The sequence below is a fragment of the Hibiscus syriacus genome, unplaced genomic scaffold, assembly GCF_006381635.1.
Source record: "Hibiscus syriacus cultivar Baekdansim isolate YM2019G1 unplaced genomic scaffold, ASM638163v2 tig00110847_pilon, whole genome shotgun sequence".
NCBI classification, from domain to species: domain Eukaryota; kingdom Viridiplantae; phylum Streptophyta; class Magnoliopsida; order Malvales; family Malvaceae; genus Hibiscus; species Hibiscus syriacus.
The window spans coordinates 2,180,082-2,199,592 of record NW_024062888.1 but is presented as its reverse complement, the minus strand read 5'-3'; the positions used below and the strand labels follow the sequence as shown (position 1 = coordinate 2,199,592).

The window sequence follows — 19,511 nt, the reverse complement described above, 5'->3', positions numbered from 1 at the left end:
ACATCAGAGCTCCCATTTCTCAAAACCAAATTCCCAGAATCCAACAGTGTTGAACTCACATAATTTAAAGATAAATACCAAGATTCAATCTCACATAACATAAAACAATATTCAACAATATTCAAGATAATTACCAGGATATTATCTTATCTATATTTTCCTTTTTTTCCTGTTTAGTTACCAATAAAATTAAAAGAAGAAAGGGTGTGAAACGAAATTTGGAAGAAGAAATGAAGATGGAGAGGGTCATATCTCACATATTCATTGGGTAAAATATTTTTTAAGGACGTAACAAATTTACATGAGAATGATTATAAAACAAAATATTATACATTTACTTTGATTAAAAATACTTTAGGCATGCATAAATCGAACTACTTCAATAGTTAAAAGAATAATTGTTATTTCTAGAAGTGAGGGTCGTTGTCTTATCCCCTTAATATTTTATAAGTTTATCCTCCTAGCATAAAATTTCATATTTGTCCCTAAATCGAACTAAACTTAATCAACTAATCAAATGTAACATGAATTTATATACTTATATTGATTTAAATACAAACACAAATATATTTTAGGGTAAACTACATCATTAGCCAGAGAATTTTAGGCATCATCTTGTTTTGGTCATTGAACTATAAATTATTTCACTTTTATCACTAATTTTTAAAATTGTTTCTTTGTTATTGTGCTATTTTAAGATGTGATGACATGATTGTTGTCTTTCACTATTTTTTACAGAAAATTGTCTTTAGCATGATTGATGGCATGATTGAATTGGTTGAATTTTTCCTATCCGTCGATTATCTTTAGCATGTTGTGATATTTTAAGCTCGTGTAAATATTTTGAATTAAAACATTCTTGATAGTTGAATTGCATGATCAAGAATTTAAGTTGACTTCATTGTGACATTGCTTGATTTTATCGATTGAATTTCGCCAAGCTTGATTCAATAACCCACTTTGTGAGATTTTGAGCCTTAAGCATGTTTTGCTTCATTTTTATGCTCTTTTTCTTGCTTGAGTGTGTCGAATTGAATTTTGGAAATCTAAAACTTGTGGCATGATGCATTTTGAGACTACATATGAAATTTGGTGTTTTGATATGATTTAGGCATTAGGTTTCAGCCTATTTTTACCTTAAAAAAAGCCTACCTTTTTCTTCTCCATTAGTGAACCAGTTTGAACCTATATCCATTTCTTTGATTTCACCTCCTTCTTAACCACAAACCTTTTTATTTTTCACCCTTGACAAGACAAAGAATTGAAGTTGTGAGTGGCCTTGTTCCACGAAGAAAAAATAAATAAATAAAAGAAAAAGAAGAAAGAAAAAAAAAAGTTCAATAAAAAGGGTTGTTTTATGTTTGTTTCATATTTTTGCATCCCTTTTATTTACTTAGGGTTGTTTGATGTTTATATTTTTGCATCCCTTTTATTTACTTTGTTTATTTCCTAGACTTGGTTTGATTATTGAAGAATTCTTTGTCTTGATTTTAAACCTCCATTTTAGCATTTTCTCTACCTTTACCTAAGCTCCATTACTCCCTTTCTAAAGACCTAATGATCTTGCATCTTATTTCTTGTAAGTAGTGGAGAATTGATTATTCCACAAGCTTAATCTAGGTTTTTTTAAGGAAAGTTATCTTTAAAGAACACACCATCCCTAGATTCATAAATAGAGAAATCATGCATATACATGAATCTATATGTGATGGTTTTGGAACCTATGGTGGACTTCTTAAATTCAAACATTCCAACTTTTTCCAAACACCCCCACACTTTTAAGTATTGTAAATTAGGTGCATGACCTTTCCACAACTCGTATGAGTTACAATCTAATTTCTTATGACGCGCTCAGTTTAAAATGTGATTTGCTGACAGAATGGTTTCACCCCACATGTTATCAAATAATTCATAATTTAAGAGTAGTGAGTTCATCATCTCCTTTAAAGTGGGGGTCACACACCTTTTTGAGAAAGTTAGTTCTGTATTCACCACCTCTATCCAATCTAAGTTGTTTTATTATTCTATCAAGCTGATTTTTAATTTCTACCTTATAAATAAGAAAGAAGTTCCCAATTACATCTTTAGTTTTAAGGAGATATGCCTTTGTATATCTTGAAAAGTCATCTACAAAGGTTATATAATAGGGTTTACCTATCTTACACTCAGAGTTTCTAACGTCTGATGGATCAATGTAAATAAGTTCTAACGGTTCAGTCTTTCTATTAGAAATAATTTTGAAATAAGGTCTAGCATGTTTGGATTCTACACAAATCTCACATTTGTTAAAGATATGATCATCTAGATTATGAAGTAAATTCATTTTAATGAGTTTATTAAGAGAATGAATATTCACATGCCTTAATCTAGTATGTCACATGTCAAGAGTCTCAACAATATAAACAGAAGTGGTCGTTATATTACTTTCATTAAACTGAGTTTTGATTACAAATAAACCTCTTTTCCTTACATAATCATCATTTCGAGAAAGTATGAGTTTATCTGTTTTAAAAACTAGTTTAATGTCTGCCTTGTTTAGTAACCTACCACTAATCGGATTCCTATGTAGGGCAGATACATACAGAACATTATTTAAAGCTAAGGTTTTATTGGATGTCAACTTTAGTAAAACCTTTCATTTGCCTAGTACTTTAGAGTTGCTAGAGTTCCCTATTTACACTTGTTCACCATTCTCCATATCCACGAACTTGGTGAATAGTTCATGTTTGGTGTAGAAATATATTAAAGTGCCAGTTTCTATGATCCACTAGCATTTTTCTCCACTAGGTTAACTTTAGAAACCACCGTTGCTATGAAATTATCAATATTCTCAATAATATTCAGTTGTGGTTTATTTTCATTATGGTTGTTCGATCATTGTTAACACTAGTAGGATTTCTGTCCGGCCTGTCCACACACGTACTAGTTAACGGGTTTTGGTGAAGCCTTATTCTTTGTGGGCTTCTTAAATTTTACAACTTACTGGGTTTTAACCTTTTTCTTCTGGTCACCTCGTATTTTGGGCTTATTAAACCTGGACCCTTATGCAGACTCAGATTCAATTAGATTAGCCTTAGAAGAAATATTATTAGAAGAAGTCAATTTATCCTTGATTCGGTTGGCTTCTTATATCTTCATGTGGCCCACTAGATCTTCGATTGTGAACACCCTCTTCTTGTATTTCAGAGAGTTGTGGTAGTCGGACTAGGACTTGGGCAGTTTTTCAATAAAGACATTTGCTTGTAGGACTTCATACATCTTCATGCCCTCATATATGATGTTGGAGACTAGCTTCTCATAGTCATGGAATTGATCCATTATCTACTCGTCGTCAGACATCTTGAACTTCAACCACTCACTAACCACATACTTCTTTGTACCATTGTCATCGGCTTCGTACTTTTTCTCCAGCATGTCCCATATCACCTTATCACTTTTCTCCTTAAGAAATATGTCAAAAAGTTTGTTTGACATGTGAATTAAAATAAAACCATGAACTATCTTCTTGTCCTTTTCGTACTTATCTAAGGATGTATGGGAAGTAGCAGCAACAGTTATAGATGAAACGACTTCACTGGAATGGGTGAGAGTAAAGTCACCTCCAACAGCATTGAAGGCAGTATCTAAAGACGATAAGGTATGTTGGGGCATAGACTTTAGCATCATGTAATCAAAGTCGTGTTGTTCGAAGAAAACTATTATCTACTGAGATTGCCTCCGATAATTAGTCCCATCAAGTGCATCGAGCTTGGATAGATCAGGAGTAAGCTTAGCCATAGTATTCGACATTTTGCATTAATAAATCGTTTTTAAATTGTTGGTAAAGTATACTAAAAAATTGAACCGTTAGCACTGACTGGATAATAACAACAATAAATAAAATAGCGAAGAAATAACCATGTTGTGGTATGAAACCACTACCTTAGAAACAATTTTGCCTCAATAGGTGTAATCGCTATAGTAGGCGTATGTCCCTTGATGTTAACATGGTAGCTCCAAATAATAGTGCTCTCGAATACTAAAGTGGACAAAGGTGAAATTTCTCTTCTCATTGAATAAAGAAATAGTATTTGAGAGAATTTGTAAAAGACAAATGTTTTGAGTTTTTTGATGATTTGAGAATTCTCAAAACCTCTGTATTTATATGTGTCATATAGGGGTAAAAACATAAAAAATGAAATATGTAATAAACATTAATTTTATTTTTGACAAAATTAACAACTGATTAAATGTTGTAATTATTCTATTATGGCTAGTTGAACCTGGCCCCAAAGTTGTCCAAGTTCATTCACAAAATAATTGTTGAGACAACTTTTATATCAGCAAGTCAAACTACTTAAATCAAGCCCCAAATATTAAAATATTGTATGCTATTATAAAGATTCAAACCTAGCCCCAAAACCGTCTAGGTTCAATTTATGGAAAGCCAAATTACATAACTGACAATTGTATCAAAGACACGTATTTCCATAATATGAGTAACTAGACAGATAATTTCAGTAATTAATTTGACCAGTTTAAATATTTATTTTACCTATAAATAGGTTTTGAAAATTCACATTTCATTTTTACAAACAATAGTTTTAAAGAAATTCTTTTGTGTTTTCTCTAAAAAAGATAGAACGTACGTGGATGTGTCGAAGACAATCATTACCACAACCACGACCATGATTCGAACCGGTAGTTCGGACAACGGTGACGATAGCGACGCATGTGTGTGAGGGTATTATCTTATCCACATTCAACAAAGAAGGGAAAATGAGTATCTTTAAATACCCTTCACAAGGGATATATGGGATACAATACCCACACTTATATGAGCATTACCAACATTCTCCCACTAACACGCAAGAATTCTTTTGAAAAAAGGGAAAGGTTTTAAATTTTAAAATTAGAGAAGAACAATTGTAAGATTAGTTGCTTAAGCACTAGTGAACGTATATGAAACCAGTACATAGTGATAATGAGTAATTCTTCTCTTAGATAAGTGTAAGATTAAGGCAAACTCATAATACACAACTAACATCTTCATCCACCGAAGTTCTCGATGTGTTTACAAAGAGTATGTACAAAAGTATATATGAGTAGCATTCTTTCCTCAAGATTACAGTAAGTGTATTAGAAAAAACGACCCAACATTTTTTATAGAATGTGGCTAATCCTTCTCACTTACGTAGGTTATTTCATCAAGTTTATCTCAACATAAATCACCCAAAATTAGGCTATAAAATAATTAAGAGCTTTTACAACAGCTTATCCTTACAATAGGTAAGGTGAATTTCTTCAAGTTCATTTTAAATAAACCACTCAAACTTTGGGATAAGAAATCATTAAGAATAAATATTCGTCATTGGGATAGGTAAGTAAATGTACACTACGAGTCTTTCCATAGTTTCATTTGATCACATTGAACTTAGACAATGCACGGATGTGTCAAAGACACATATTACCATGACCACGATTCGAGTCGGTCGACTGGACACGTACGCATGCAAGGGAGTTATCTTATCCTCATTCCACAAAAGAGGGCAAATGAGTCTCTTTAAATACCTTCCACAAGGGATATTTTCTCCCAATGTGGGATACCCATACTTATATGAGTATTACCAACAATTACGAGGTGATTTATTTCTTAAAAGTAACTATGTTTTTGTATTGCAGTTGTGGTGTCGCGATGACCTTAAGATACATTATAATGCGGTCAATACCAGGGATTCAAATAGCGATCGGATAGCGGTATAGCGACTGCTATATCACGGTTGCGGCGACGTCCGATACCGCGACTGCAATTTACCGGATAGCAGCCAATCGTGGCAATAGTGGGCTGCTATTCTGTTATTTTTCCACTATTTCTTTTTTTGAAAAAAAAATAGTTTTTTTAAATCAATTCATTTAGAAAAAATTAATGACTGCGAAATCCATAATGACTTTAATAGCATCCGTTCATCAGCAACCGCAATAAATGCAATGTGAAAAAAATGTGGTTTCAACTGCAATTTAAATCCCTAGTCGTTACACCACGTTGCAGTCGTAATTTATTACTCATTTGACAATATATCAACATACATTTGACAATATATCAACATACACTCATACATATATGGCTTCTACAAGCAATCAGCTGCTGCTGAGAGATTACAAGCCTTGTGTTGAGATCTTTCTGGCATTCTGCAACTGCTGCTGCAGACTTACAAGTAATAATAACAAAACAAAACCTAAAAGAAAAAGATCAATGTATATATACATAGACATGTAAGCCAATTATTTAAAACCATTTTCTTGTTTTCTTAATCCCTTTACGAATATCTAATATTCTTCTACCTAAACGACCGGTGTATATATACATCCTGTTGTGTATATTAGATATTTTCAGTGTGTATAAAAATATAACTACAATTTTAGATATTTTGTTAAAATTTATGTATAAAATATAATAATATAATGATCCTATTGTGCGTGAAGATAACAGCGGGGACAATAAATAAAAGTGAAAAGGAGTGCCGATGGAATTTGGAACGACATTCCTACGGGATTTCTGTTCCTGCATGTAGAACCTCTACATATTTAGTTTAGATAATATTTTTTATATTTCAATGAACAGCCTTGTGGACGTGCCCGAGTTGTTATCGGGCATGACTAGAAATCATGTGGGCTCTGCCCGCGCAGGTTCGAATCCTGCCGTTCACGTTTTTATGCTTTTTGTTCTGCTATAGTTTACATTTGAAATTTACCATTCGTTACTTTTTATGTATTTTAAATATATTTCTAAGAAGTATCAACATATAATTTAACAATTACCAAGGACTACTGCCTTGAAGATCAATGTGTATAAACATTTGCATTTTCTAATCAATTAATTCAATAATTATAAAGTACTATTAGCTTTCGTTAGCAAATAAAAAATTGTGATTTGTGAATCGTATGGTAGGATGAGATTAAAGAAATTTGGTTGTTGACATTATATTTCATCTTACTATTTTAGTATTTTGATTTAATTAAATATTTATTTATATATTAGTAAATAATTTATTTGGAAAAAAAAAAGATTTAGGTAAGCGATGACTCTAACATTCCACGGTCAGAGTATACTTAAGACTCAATTAGGATTTACATAGGAATTTACAGATTGCCCACCAAGAGTGACAGTGGTAGGATTCGAACTTAACATTACAATCTCAAATTCTTGAATCTCAACCACTTGTGCCAACACTTGTCGGCAAAAATAATATATTATATGAAGTTAAAATTTTGATAAAGTTTTAAAATATTGAGGATTTATTGAATTATTTTGAATTTAATTTAAAATTGATACGATCTATAAATTTTAGAGTTAAAATTATTTTTATACCATGTAACATCATCATTTTTGTCAAGTCAACAATCAAATCTAACAATAAGTGAATAAATATGAACGAAATGTAAAATTAAGTATATTTTTTAGGGGGGAAATAATTGAGTGACCGAAATAGAAATATGATAATAAGGGGTGACCAAAATCTTTTTTCTTTTTTGCCTTAAACATTATTTAAATGTAGATAATTATGTACTGATTTCAAAAAAAATCTAGATAATTATGTTTTAAAGTTAAAAACTTTATTATTAGCGTGTGAGTTTTGTATCACAATTTAATTTGACATTAAATCAATTGAAAAATATATTTTTTAATGAAATTATATTATCTTTTATGTCTATTTTACAGTTCATGAAGATTAATCCTTTTAGGGTGCGTTTGGTTCACGGAATGTAAGATTACTAGTGGGAATAAAAGATTATCAGGGAATAGAATTACTAGGAATGTTGTATTTTGTGTTTGGTTAGTTTAGTAGGAATGTAAGATTACCGTGTTTGGTTAAAGGAATAAAATATTATTGGAATGTATATTTTACCAAATTGTCCTTATTATATATTTTTTAACAAGTTAAATTCTACTATAATATTACTATAATTAATTTATATATTTTTTAAAAAAATTTAAATTCATAAAATTTATATATATTTTTTTTACAAAATTGAAAAGATAAATAGGTTTAATGAAAGGGTAAAATTTTATTCTAACCCCTAAACTTCATATAAAATTCTAATTATAGACTTTTTTTGTAAATTTAAAGTAGTTTAAGGATAAATTTATAATTTAACATTCGTAGAATTTTTATTATTCAACGACAGAAGAAAGATAATTTTGAAAAAAAAAATTAAGGGCATTTTAGTCCAAAACACCGATAATCCAACAATACATAAGAGAATGGGTAATCACATTCCCGGTAATATACCCTAAAAAATCCACTGTTGGTAATAAAAAATTACCGGGAATAAGATTATCGGTCAACCAAACGGGGGAATGAGGATTACATTCCCCCGGTAATATCTTATGTCGTGAACCAAACGGCCCCTTAGAGCTCGTGATTACTCTTTCTAATAATGTTGTATTCAAGATTCAAATGTGTGTGATTTAATTAAAGATATATTGCTACAAATAACCTTTAACATTTGATTGAATTATCACTGTCTTTATTCTTTTTTAAGCGCTTAAGTCCTCAATATTTTAATTTTGAATTAAATAATTATTTTCCAAATGGAGATAATTAGTTTACTAACAGACAACTCTATTATTATTGATGTAGATAAAATATTATTGTTTCATGAAAATTATCAATTTAATAAATAAATTATAATGATCCAAATTTCCAACTCAGCATCTAAGTGTTGACTCAAGTCGTAAATTGGTCAGTTTGTAAGTTTCATTAAGCCCTTTAAGCAATATTTGAGCTCAATCGAGTGAAAGTCGGGCTCAATTGACCTAAAAAGGAAAATTTTGAGTTTGGTGTAAATAAGAAAGGACCAAAATTATAATTTTCCCCTTGAGAGAAATCAAAGATAATCTCCCATTTATTTGGGGCTTGTCTTCACGTGAGTTATAGAGGAAAAATAATAGGAGAAGTGGCTACATTTTTCCCAATCCCGTTCATCTTTTCCCCTACTTTCTTCTCTCATCTTCCCACTCTTCTATTTCTTCCACCTTTTAAGTTAAACGACCCTTGAGTTTTGGCTCGGAAAGATTGGTGAAAGCTAATTAAAGAAGTTTTCTTTTGTTTCTAAGCTTAAGATGCTAAGGTGGTACACTTTCAACTCCTAAAAGCTTTTTGTGTTTCATGAATTTGATGTTTTAGGTGTTGGTATAATGAATGTTGAGTATTTTGAGCGTTGAGCATGTTTTAATATTTTGGTGATGATATTGGTGTTAAAGATGTTAAAAATGATGTTAGCTGTCATGTAATCCCCATAACCTTAAGAATCATATAAAATTACAAAACTAGCGCTTACAGTGTGTTTTGGAGTGATATTTACTCTTGTTCTGAGTTTTTTAGGTTATAATATCGATGTTGTTCATATAATACTAGTATCGTATGAATTTAGCCTTGAAAATATAATTTTAAAGAATTTGTTTCGATATTGATTCATTCAATATTGATACTTTTCATAGAGTATCAATACTTCCTTAAACAGTAGCAATACTGATTGGTTGGGGGCATTCTAGTATATTATTTTAGTATCGGTACCATTAATTTGGTGTCAATACTTCTTGAGTATCGATACTATTAAGTGAATACTGATACTTAAGCATCTGTAATCTCCATTAGAGTGTCCATACTTTCTATATAAGTATTCATAGTCTGCTGATTGAGTATACATATTCTCTAATATTGAAAGATCAGAACATATCATTATTAAATGTTAAAAGATCAACATACATGGACATGGACATCTAGACCAATTATTTAAGACCTTTTTCATGTTCTCTTACTCTCTTTACGTATCTCCAATATTCTTCTGCCTAAAAGATCAATGCATATATATATATATATATATCTTGTTGTGTATATTAGATATTTTCAGTGTATATAAAATATAAGCATAATTATAGATTTTTTTGTTAAAATATATGTATTAAACATAATATTACAGTAATGTGATGATCCTATTGTGTGTGAAATGAACAGCCGGGACAATAAATAAAAGTGAAAAGGACTTTCGATAGATTTTGGAATGACATTCTTACGGGATTTCTGTTCTTGCATGTAGAACTTCTATAGCTCTATTTCACACAAATAAATATATATACGGTGAAAGGAGTCCGGTGGACGTGCCGGAGTGGTTATCGGGAATGCTAGAATTCATGTGTGCTCTGCCCGTGCAGGTTCGAATCCTGCCGTTCACGTTTGTTGTGTTTTTGTTTTGCATTAGTTTACATGCTAAATTTCCTATGCGTTACTTCGTATGTATTTTAAAGATATTTCTAAGAAGTATAAACATATAATTTAAACTAAAACCCAACCCTGTTACTTCCACCACACAAACCCAATCCAATAATCAAGATTCAAATTATTTTATCTCAATCCAAATTTAAATTAAAACAAAAACAAACAAAAAAACCTAATCCAACAAACTTGCGTTTTAACCAAAGTGTTGGATGTATTTTGGACACACATTAGACACTCGAAGGGAGGGAAAAAATATTAGATGTGTAACACCCTAAACCTGAATGGGTCTAAATTGTCACATTAGGTTGCCAAGACAACGCCTGGTTTTCAAAGCCAGTTCATTCACTTTCAAAACATGCTAAATGGTATCATACAAACATAAATAACAGTTATAAAAAACATCTTATAAACAAGAGTTCCATGACACATAGTTTAAAACAAATATACAACTCAAAGTCTAATAAAACAAATACATAAGTAAGGTTCTTGGAATACATATGCCCAAAAAAACTATAGTATTGTAACAACCCGGAAAATTTGAAAAAAAAAATTAAATCAGTGTAATTTGGTAAAATTTGGTGACTAAATTAAAAGTTTTCAAAAGTTATAGGTCATTTTAAAGTAAAGAAATTCAGGGACCAAGCCCTGAATTTACCCAAGGAGTGTCTGAAGATATATGTTATATCCGTGTTTTCTGATTTCAAAATCAGAAAACACAAGCTCAATTTCCTTTCTCTTCATCTTTCTTTCAAGTCTGATTCCGACGTCGTCCGACTTCCGATCGTAAAATTGAAATCACCGTCGTGTTCATCTTCGACCCGTGATCAAAACCCAGTAAACCAATTATAGCGAAACGCTGCCAAACGACGTGAATTTCGAGTCAAAGTATCGATATTTTTTTAGCACCACCGCCGAGAAAATCTTAAATTCATCTCAGATCGTTGATCGATTTTCGACACCTCTCGCACCATCGTGTTCTAGATGTCGTTCCGAGTCTGACGGTGTCGTCCTTGTCTCCGTAGGCGACGGCGCGTGTAGGAGGTGGAGCGGTCAAAGATTCGGCCGAGTTGAAATCGAACTCTCCACCGTTCAAAAATTTGAACCGATGTTGGTAAGTGACTCAAAATCATTTAAAATAATTTTTGAAAATTTTTGTAGGAATTTTTGGAAACCGGAGTAGGTCTCACACGCCCCCACGCGCCGCCCCTGCGCGTGGGGAAAGATGCGAACGGCTGGGTGATGTTGTGACCGGTGAATCGGTTTGACCGATCTGAACCGATTTGACCGGTCTGACCCGACCCGTTGACCCAACCAGTTGACCCGACCCGACCTAGTGACATTTTGGAAATTATTTTGAAAAATCTGATATTTTGGGAATTATTTTGAAAAATGTGACACATTTTGGGAATTATGTTGAAAAAAGTGACATTTTGGAAATTATTTTGAAAAAAAAAGGACATTTTGGGATTTTTTTAAAAAATTAATGATATTCTGGTAATTATTTTTAAAACGATGACATTTTGGGAATTATTTGTATAACGGTGATATTTTGGTAACTATTTTTAATAAAGGTGATATTTTTGTAATTTTCGAATGTGGACTATTGAACCCCTTTGACCATAACTTTGACAGTGTTTAAACGGCCATTAAACAACCTTTGATTTTGTTCGAGTATACTTATTCTGACATTTTTCGACGTGCCAAATCCGTTTCCAAGTCCGTTTTGCCAAATTCGAACCCAAAGGCCTCTAAATCATCAGTCAAACCCGTTGACTTTGATTTTGACAGAATTTGAATTTTCAAAAAGTCATATTTATGTTGTTCGACGCCCTGATTCCGATTCTGCACTCCGTTTGGTCAAATTCAGACTCGAAAGCCTTCAAATAGATAGTCAAACCAGAAAAATGCTTTTGTACTAAAGAGTTTAAGCTTTGAATGGTTGAGTAAGACTTGGGACTGATAAATTATTAATGTTTGAAGGTACAAGAGATTCTCCTGACCGTTCGACAGCTCGACCCAGCTCCTCTAGATCAGTTAAGCCGCGTGTGCCAATATTCACCCGTAAGACCCGTAAATTTTATGATTTCAGAAATTAATTTTGTTACCATTAGTAATATAGTGTTATTATGGATTAGGTTCAAAAACAGTAGCAGAGCGTGGCGAAGCCAGCAATCACTAGATCTACTATTTGAACCTATTGTCGAGGTGTGTTCCCTGTGTACTACTTGATTGTTTTATATGTTTTGAAATATGGTATATTGAAATCTATGGTTTAATGTTTTATTAATCCACTTATTTACTGGTGATGGTTTATGGAATATGACTGATATATGATTATTGGTTTTCATTGGTATATGATAATACTGATTATGGAATTATGGAACTTATGCTTACTGCATAAATAGTATTTTTGAAATACTGATTTTGGGTTGGATTGCATTACGGAGGTACAGCTTTGATCAAGCTGGTAAACCTTATGGACCTAATGTGACTCTTGGGTAGGCCCACGGGCCTCAAGATGCTTCATTAGGTTGGCTCCCTTTGTTGTGTGCTTAGGGTAAGCCCTACGGACTTACGGACTTAAGGATACAGGCACTAAAGCCTATTCTTAGGTTGGTTTCCTTTCTGCTGAGTGCTTAAGGTAAGCCCTATGGACGCAGTTCTTGGGAATTGCGGATGGTGTACAGGAGAAGGGTTTTAAATTACGAGTTTCAAAAGTTAAACTTCATTATGGTTTGATGATGAATTTTTGAACTATTACTCATTTACTGTACCTACTATGATTTTATTGTACTATTGGGACACACTGAGCCTAGCTCACTTTTCGAAAATATTTTCCCTTTTCAGATACTGTTGGTTAGATACTCGGATCAAGCACTTGGATGATCAACATATCTCTTGAAGTATATCGTATTGTAATGTTTTATCTTTTAAGTTGACTCTATTATGGTAACATGGGCCTTATTTTAAAAGTATTAGATTTTATAATGAGTACTCCTTTTGCTAATTTATATTGATTTATTGAAATTTGGATTTTTAAGACATGTTTTAATTAACTTGTTATTTTTCTCATAATTATGAGTTGTTTTTTATAGTATAATTTATTATAATTTCATAAATGTCATTTATAAATATGATTTTACGTTGATAAAATAACGGTTTCGGAAAAATGTCTTTAAGAATCATGAATATGATCCACTAGACTTAGTCGAAACACATAGACCGGGTCTAGGGTGTTACATTTAATTGTATCAGAGCTTTTGGTTTTTAAACCTCGGACTGTGTATGAGTCCAATTGAAAATACGGTTTTGAAATATTTTATAAAACCTGTTGCTAAGGCCATGTCTCAAAGTTTTTACGATTTTAATTGTGTTCGAGACTCCAAGTGCTTATCTAACCCTAAGTTTTATCTTCTGTAGTAAACTCGAGATCTACCAAAATGAGTGCTAGACGTGGACGTCGAACTAGCCGTGGACGAGGTCGAATGACTAGATTTGCAGACCCAATCGATGAGATTCGAGTAGATCCCCCACCTCCGACAGGTGCTCATGCTCCTGCGACCCCGACGAATTTGCCTCTTGCCACTGGTATTGGAATGACTACAATGAGCATAGGAGCGACTGATATTCAGCCTGATTATACCAGAGTTGCACCTGATGAAACGCTGCCAAACGACGTGAATTTCGAGTCAAAGTCTCGACGTTTTTTTAGCACCACCGCCGAGAAAATCTTAAATTCATCTCCGATCGTTGATCGGTTTTCGACACCTCCCGCAACTTCGTGTTCCTGGTGTCGTTCCGAGTCCGACGGTGTCGTCCTTGTCTCCGTAGGCGGCGGCGCGTGTGGGAGGTGGAGCGGTCAAAGATTTGGCCGAGTTGAAATCGAGCTCTCCACCGTTCAAAAATTTGAACTGAGGTTGGTAAGTGACTCAAATCCCTTAAAATAATTTTTGAAAATTTTTGCAGGATTTTTGGAGACCGGAGAAGGTCTCACGCGCCGCCCCTGCGCGTGGGGAAAGATGCGAACGGCTGGGTGATGTTGTTGTCGGTTTGACCGGTCTGACCTGACCCGACCAGTTAACTCGACCTGACCTAGTGACATTTTGGAAATTATTTTGAAAAAGGTGATAGTTTGGGGAATTATTTTGAAAAAGGTGACATTTTGGGAATTATATTGAAAAAGGTGACATTTTGGGAATTATGTTGAAAAAGGTGACATTTTGGGAATTATGTTGAAAAAGGTTACATTTTAGGAATTATTTTGAAAAAAAAAGACATTTTGGGATTTTTTTAAAATTAATGACATTCTGGTAATTATTTTTAAAACATGATATTTTGGGAATTATTTGTAAAATGGTGATATTTTGGTAATTTTTTTTAATAAAGGTGATATTTTTGTAATTTTCGAATGTGGACTATTGAATCCCTTTGACCATAACTTTGACCGGGTTTAAACGGCCATTAAAAGACCTTTGATTTTTTTCGAGTATACTTATTTTGACATTTTTCGACGTGCCAAATCCGTTTCGAAGTCCGTTTTGCCAAATTCGAACCCAATGGCCTCTATATCATCAGTCAAACCCGTTGACTTTGATTTTGACAGAATTTGAATTTTCAAAAAGTCATACTTTATGTTGTTCGACACCCTGATTCCGATTCCGCACTCCGTTTGGTTAAATTCAGACTCGAAAGCCTTCAGATAGTCAAACCCGAAAAATGCTTTTGTACTAAAGAGTTTAAGCTTTGAATGGTTGAGTAAGACTTGAGACTGATAAATTATTAATGTTTGAAGGTACAAGAGACTCTTCTGACCGTTCGACAGCTCGACCCAACTCCTCTAGATCAGTTAAGCCGCGTGTGCCAGTATTCACCCGTAAGATCCGTAAATTTTATGATTTCAGAAATTAATTTTGTTAGCCATTAGTAATATAGTGTTATTATGGATTAGGTTCGAAAACAGTAGCAGAGCGTGGCGAAGCCAGCAATCAGTAGATCTACTATTTGAACCTATTGTCGAGGTGTGTTCCATGTGTACTACTTGATTGTTTTATATATTTTGAAATATGGTATATTGAAATCTATGGTTTAATGTTTTATTAATCCACTTATTTACTGGTGATGGTTTATGGAATATGACTGATATATGATTATTGGTTTTCATTGGTAAATGATAATACTGATTATGGAATTATGGAACTTATGCTTACTACATAAATAGTATTTTTGAAATACTGATTTTGGGTTGGATTGCATTACGGAGGTACAGCTTTGATCAAGCTGGTAAACCTTATGGACCTAATGTGACTCTTGGGTAGGCCCACGGGCCTCAAGATGCTTCATTAGGTTGGCTCCCTTTGTTGTGTGCTTAGGGTAAGCCCTACGGACTTACGGACTTAAGGATACAGGCACTAAAGCCTATTCTTAGGTTGGTTTCCTTTCTGCTGAGTGCTTAAGGTAAGCTCTATGGACGCAGTTCTGGGGAATTGCGGATGGTGTACAGGAGAAGGGTTTTAAATTACGAGTTTCAAAAGTTAAACTTCATTATGGTTTGATGATGAATTTCTGAACTATTACTCATTTACTGTACCTACTATGATTTTATTGTACTATTGGGACACACTGAGCCTAGCTCACTTTTCGAAAATATTTTCCCTTTCCAGATACTGTTGGTTAGATACTCGGATCAAGCACTTGGAGGATCAATATATCTCTTGAAGTATATCGTATTGTAATGTTTTATCTTTTAAGTTAACTCTATTATGGTAACATGGGCCTTATTTTAAAAGTATTGGATTTTATAATGAGTACTCCTTTTGCTAATTTATATTGGTTTATTGAAATTTGGATTTTTAAGACATGTTTTAATTAACTTGTTAATTTTTCTCATAATTATGAGTTGTTTTTTTATAGTATAATTTATTATAATTTCATAAATGTCATTTATAAATATGATTTTACGTTGATAAAATAACGGTTTCGGAATAATGTCTTTAAGAATCATGAATGTGATCCACTAGACTTAGTCGAAACGCATAGGTCGGGTCTAGGGGGTTACAAGTATAGTACTCTAAAGGAGGTACTGGAAGTCCTACTACAACGGTGCTCCACGAACAACTCAAGCTAACAACCTGCCAACGAAAAACATCCGAAGACTGAGCTTACAAAGCTGAATAGTATAATCGCTAATCTAGAGCATCATTAAAAGTTTCATAAATATAAGTGTGCTAAAGATATGATACTAAGCAATAAGGTAAATGCATGACCTCGATCAAGTGCTACCTACTAAATGTCTTATTGTTCTATCGATGAAGTAGGAATCTCATACTTGCCTTAATCCTCTGCTAAGGGCATCGCCCTGAGTACACCTCTATAGGGTCTCTACCCAGCCTGATTGCAACTACTTTGCATTATCTAAATGCGACTTTGACTCGACTCAACATTATCCAAATGCGACTCAACAAAATTGATATACAAACAAGGGTAGGCATCATGGTGTAATCGAAGGGTCACATAGCATCTTGGGACTCACACCCCTCCAGCCTACCTACGGTAAGATCAAAAATTCTACATCAAAAACAACACTCGGCTAACCCACCCTTCGTTAGTGTTAGGCCTCACGCCCAAGTTAGCCACTGAAGTGCCTCACGCACTTGATTAGACATAAGAGTGCCTCGCACACTCGAGTAGATGTATCCAAATATTCTAACAAACTGACTAACCTACCACTTGTGAGTGTTAGGCCTCACACCCAAATTAACCGGGAAGTACCTCGCGCACTTGTGTTGATATATTTGAATATTTTAACAACAAGATGTACACACAAGACGGTCGACCATCTGTCGTACTAGATTGATGCAACTATACACACACATCTAAGGGTCCCAAGTCCATAGAACACTAACATCGCTAACCCACTCCTCGTTAGTGTTCGGACCTCATGCTCTAGTTAGCCTCTAAAGTGCCTCGCGCACTAACAATTCCCCACTAGGGCAACTAAGGTAACCTAGGTATACCCTAGCATAGTCGGACTCACTAAAGTGAGGTTATCATCTCACTAGTTGCTATCTCGCTTGTTATCTCATCTAGAACGTTATGCGAAGGCTTACTAGTTTGTTACTGCTATTAATTTTTTCGTTGTTCTATTCTGGTTGTTCTCTACTTAAGGTCATTTTAGTCATTCCCTATCTCTAAGGAAGTCTATACGCGTTTCGTGATTTTACAACGATCACTATGGTTGCTGCTCACTGACTGTATTATTTTCTAGCTCGATACCTGACTCGATTTCAACTCTGAGTTGCGATACTCTACTCGCTCTTACTATGCTTTCCCTCAATTCACCCTCGAAATAGATGGATGACTGTACGTCCACCATTTGCTAGCAATCCTGTAGTTCACGACTATGTTATCTCAAAATCTGATAAATTCGTCATATTGTTGGTTGGTGTATCCCCAGCAATGATTCATCATTGTTAGATACTCGCTACGTTCTCGACTGAAGAAACTTGAGCATGTTACGCATACTATGGTTACTTCAGTTGTAACCCACTCCTACGAGTGTATTTGGGCCCTTTTGGCTATTTACATTCCTCACAGACTAAGGTCTGCCATTACATATCATCTTTCGCTCTTACGGGCCTTAAAGATGCCAACTATAACCTTCCAAGGTAAGTAGTATCGATATTCTAATTGCAGTATCGATACCATAAGGCCAAGTATCGATACTCCTATGAGTATCGATACCAAAAATGCATTTTGTTTCTAAAAAATAAGCCCAATATTGATATTTTCACCCTGTGTGTTGATATTGTAAGGGCAGTATCGATAATCTCCCCATCAGTATCGATACTCCCTTGCTGGAAACTCTAAGTTTTACCCCAATTCAACAGTACTAATGTTGTTCATCCCAGTATCGATACTTGAATCTAGAAATATTTTATTTAGGCTCGGGAAAACACCCAAAATCACTCTAAAGGCCATAGTTTTGTTCCTAATCATGTGCTAAAGCTTTAGAGAGTTACTTAAAGTTATAAAGTGGCATAAAAATGTCTTATTTACCTCTAACACGCCATTTGATTATAAATCAAATATAAACCCTAAAATGCTTAAATACTCAAATTCTAGCAAATCTTTATACTTATAAAAACCTTAACGCACCAAAGGATTAGAAATACACTACTGTGATGTTTGAATCCTGAAATAGAACTCCTTGCTTAGCCACACACCCTTCCACTATGATTTGGTTGATTTCCCACAACTTTTCTCTTTAGCTTTGAAAACCCATGGCTTGAATCACTAAACGATGTTGTTGGAAGAATTAGGAACAAAATTGAAGCTTAAAAGATGTAAGAATGGCTCAAAATACTCGCATTTAGTTTTGGCCTTTAGAGAGGAAGAAGAAGAAGGAAAATGGAAGAAATAGGGAGGAGAATGAAACGAAAGATATAAAAAGGCTTCATCTTTTTAAAATGAGAAAATCGCACCATAGGACCTTCATCGTCTTTTTATACTTTAAAAAAACCCCATTTATGACTAATTAGGCTAAATTCTAACTTGATTAAGCCCAATTCAATCCAATGAATTTAATTCTGAAAAATCACGGGGTCCCCAAGCCTCTCAGGTAAATGTGAAACTATTACTCTGGAATTTAGGGTGTTACAAGATGAACTTGGTTCATCACAATATCCACGGTCCCAACTAATAATATTTGTTCATTTCATTTTTTTCAAGGTGAATCTTTACATTTTTTTACGTCTAAATAAGGATTGAGTAGTTATTTTAAAATTGATAGATCTGATTCATTGGGATCGTGGATGAAGATATGAGTCGAGTCCATAAAACAATTTCTCCAAAGAGAGCAACAAAGTTCAAACTTTAAAGATGAAGATACAATTATAAATTTCAAGCATGAATCTTAAGATAGATATGAAGAATCTTAAAAAGAACTACACTCTTACTGATGTCTCAAGTATTTTTGTAAATATTACTTAAAATATATCATGATATAAATATTAGCCTCAATAACAAGCAATCCAATTCTCAATGTTACATTGACATTTCCTTATTCATGGAAAGGTGTAATAGAAAATATATAAATGGGATGTGAAATGTGAAGGGTTCATTCCCCCCAAATCCAAAGGGGCCAAAATCTTATCTTCGGAGATTTCGTCACTTTTTTACTATTATTGCTTCATTGTAGGATACAAATTAAAACCATTTATTTTATCACAATATCACTAGTGACCGGCCCATCGA

The 19,511-nt window shown here is 33.6% G+C and overlaps 1 non-coding gene across 1 annotated transcript; it reads left to right on the top strand.

The window, feature by feature from the left end:
- The first annotated feature begins 6,605 nt into the window (after positions 1–6,605).
- Positions 6,606–6,687, top strand: TRNAS-AGA. The gene has a single exon. It is a non-coding gene; the product is annotated as a tRNA-Ser (tRNA).
- The last annotated feature ends 12,824 nt before the right edge of the window (positions 6,688–19,511 follow it).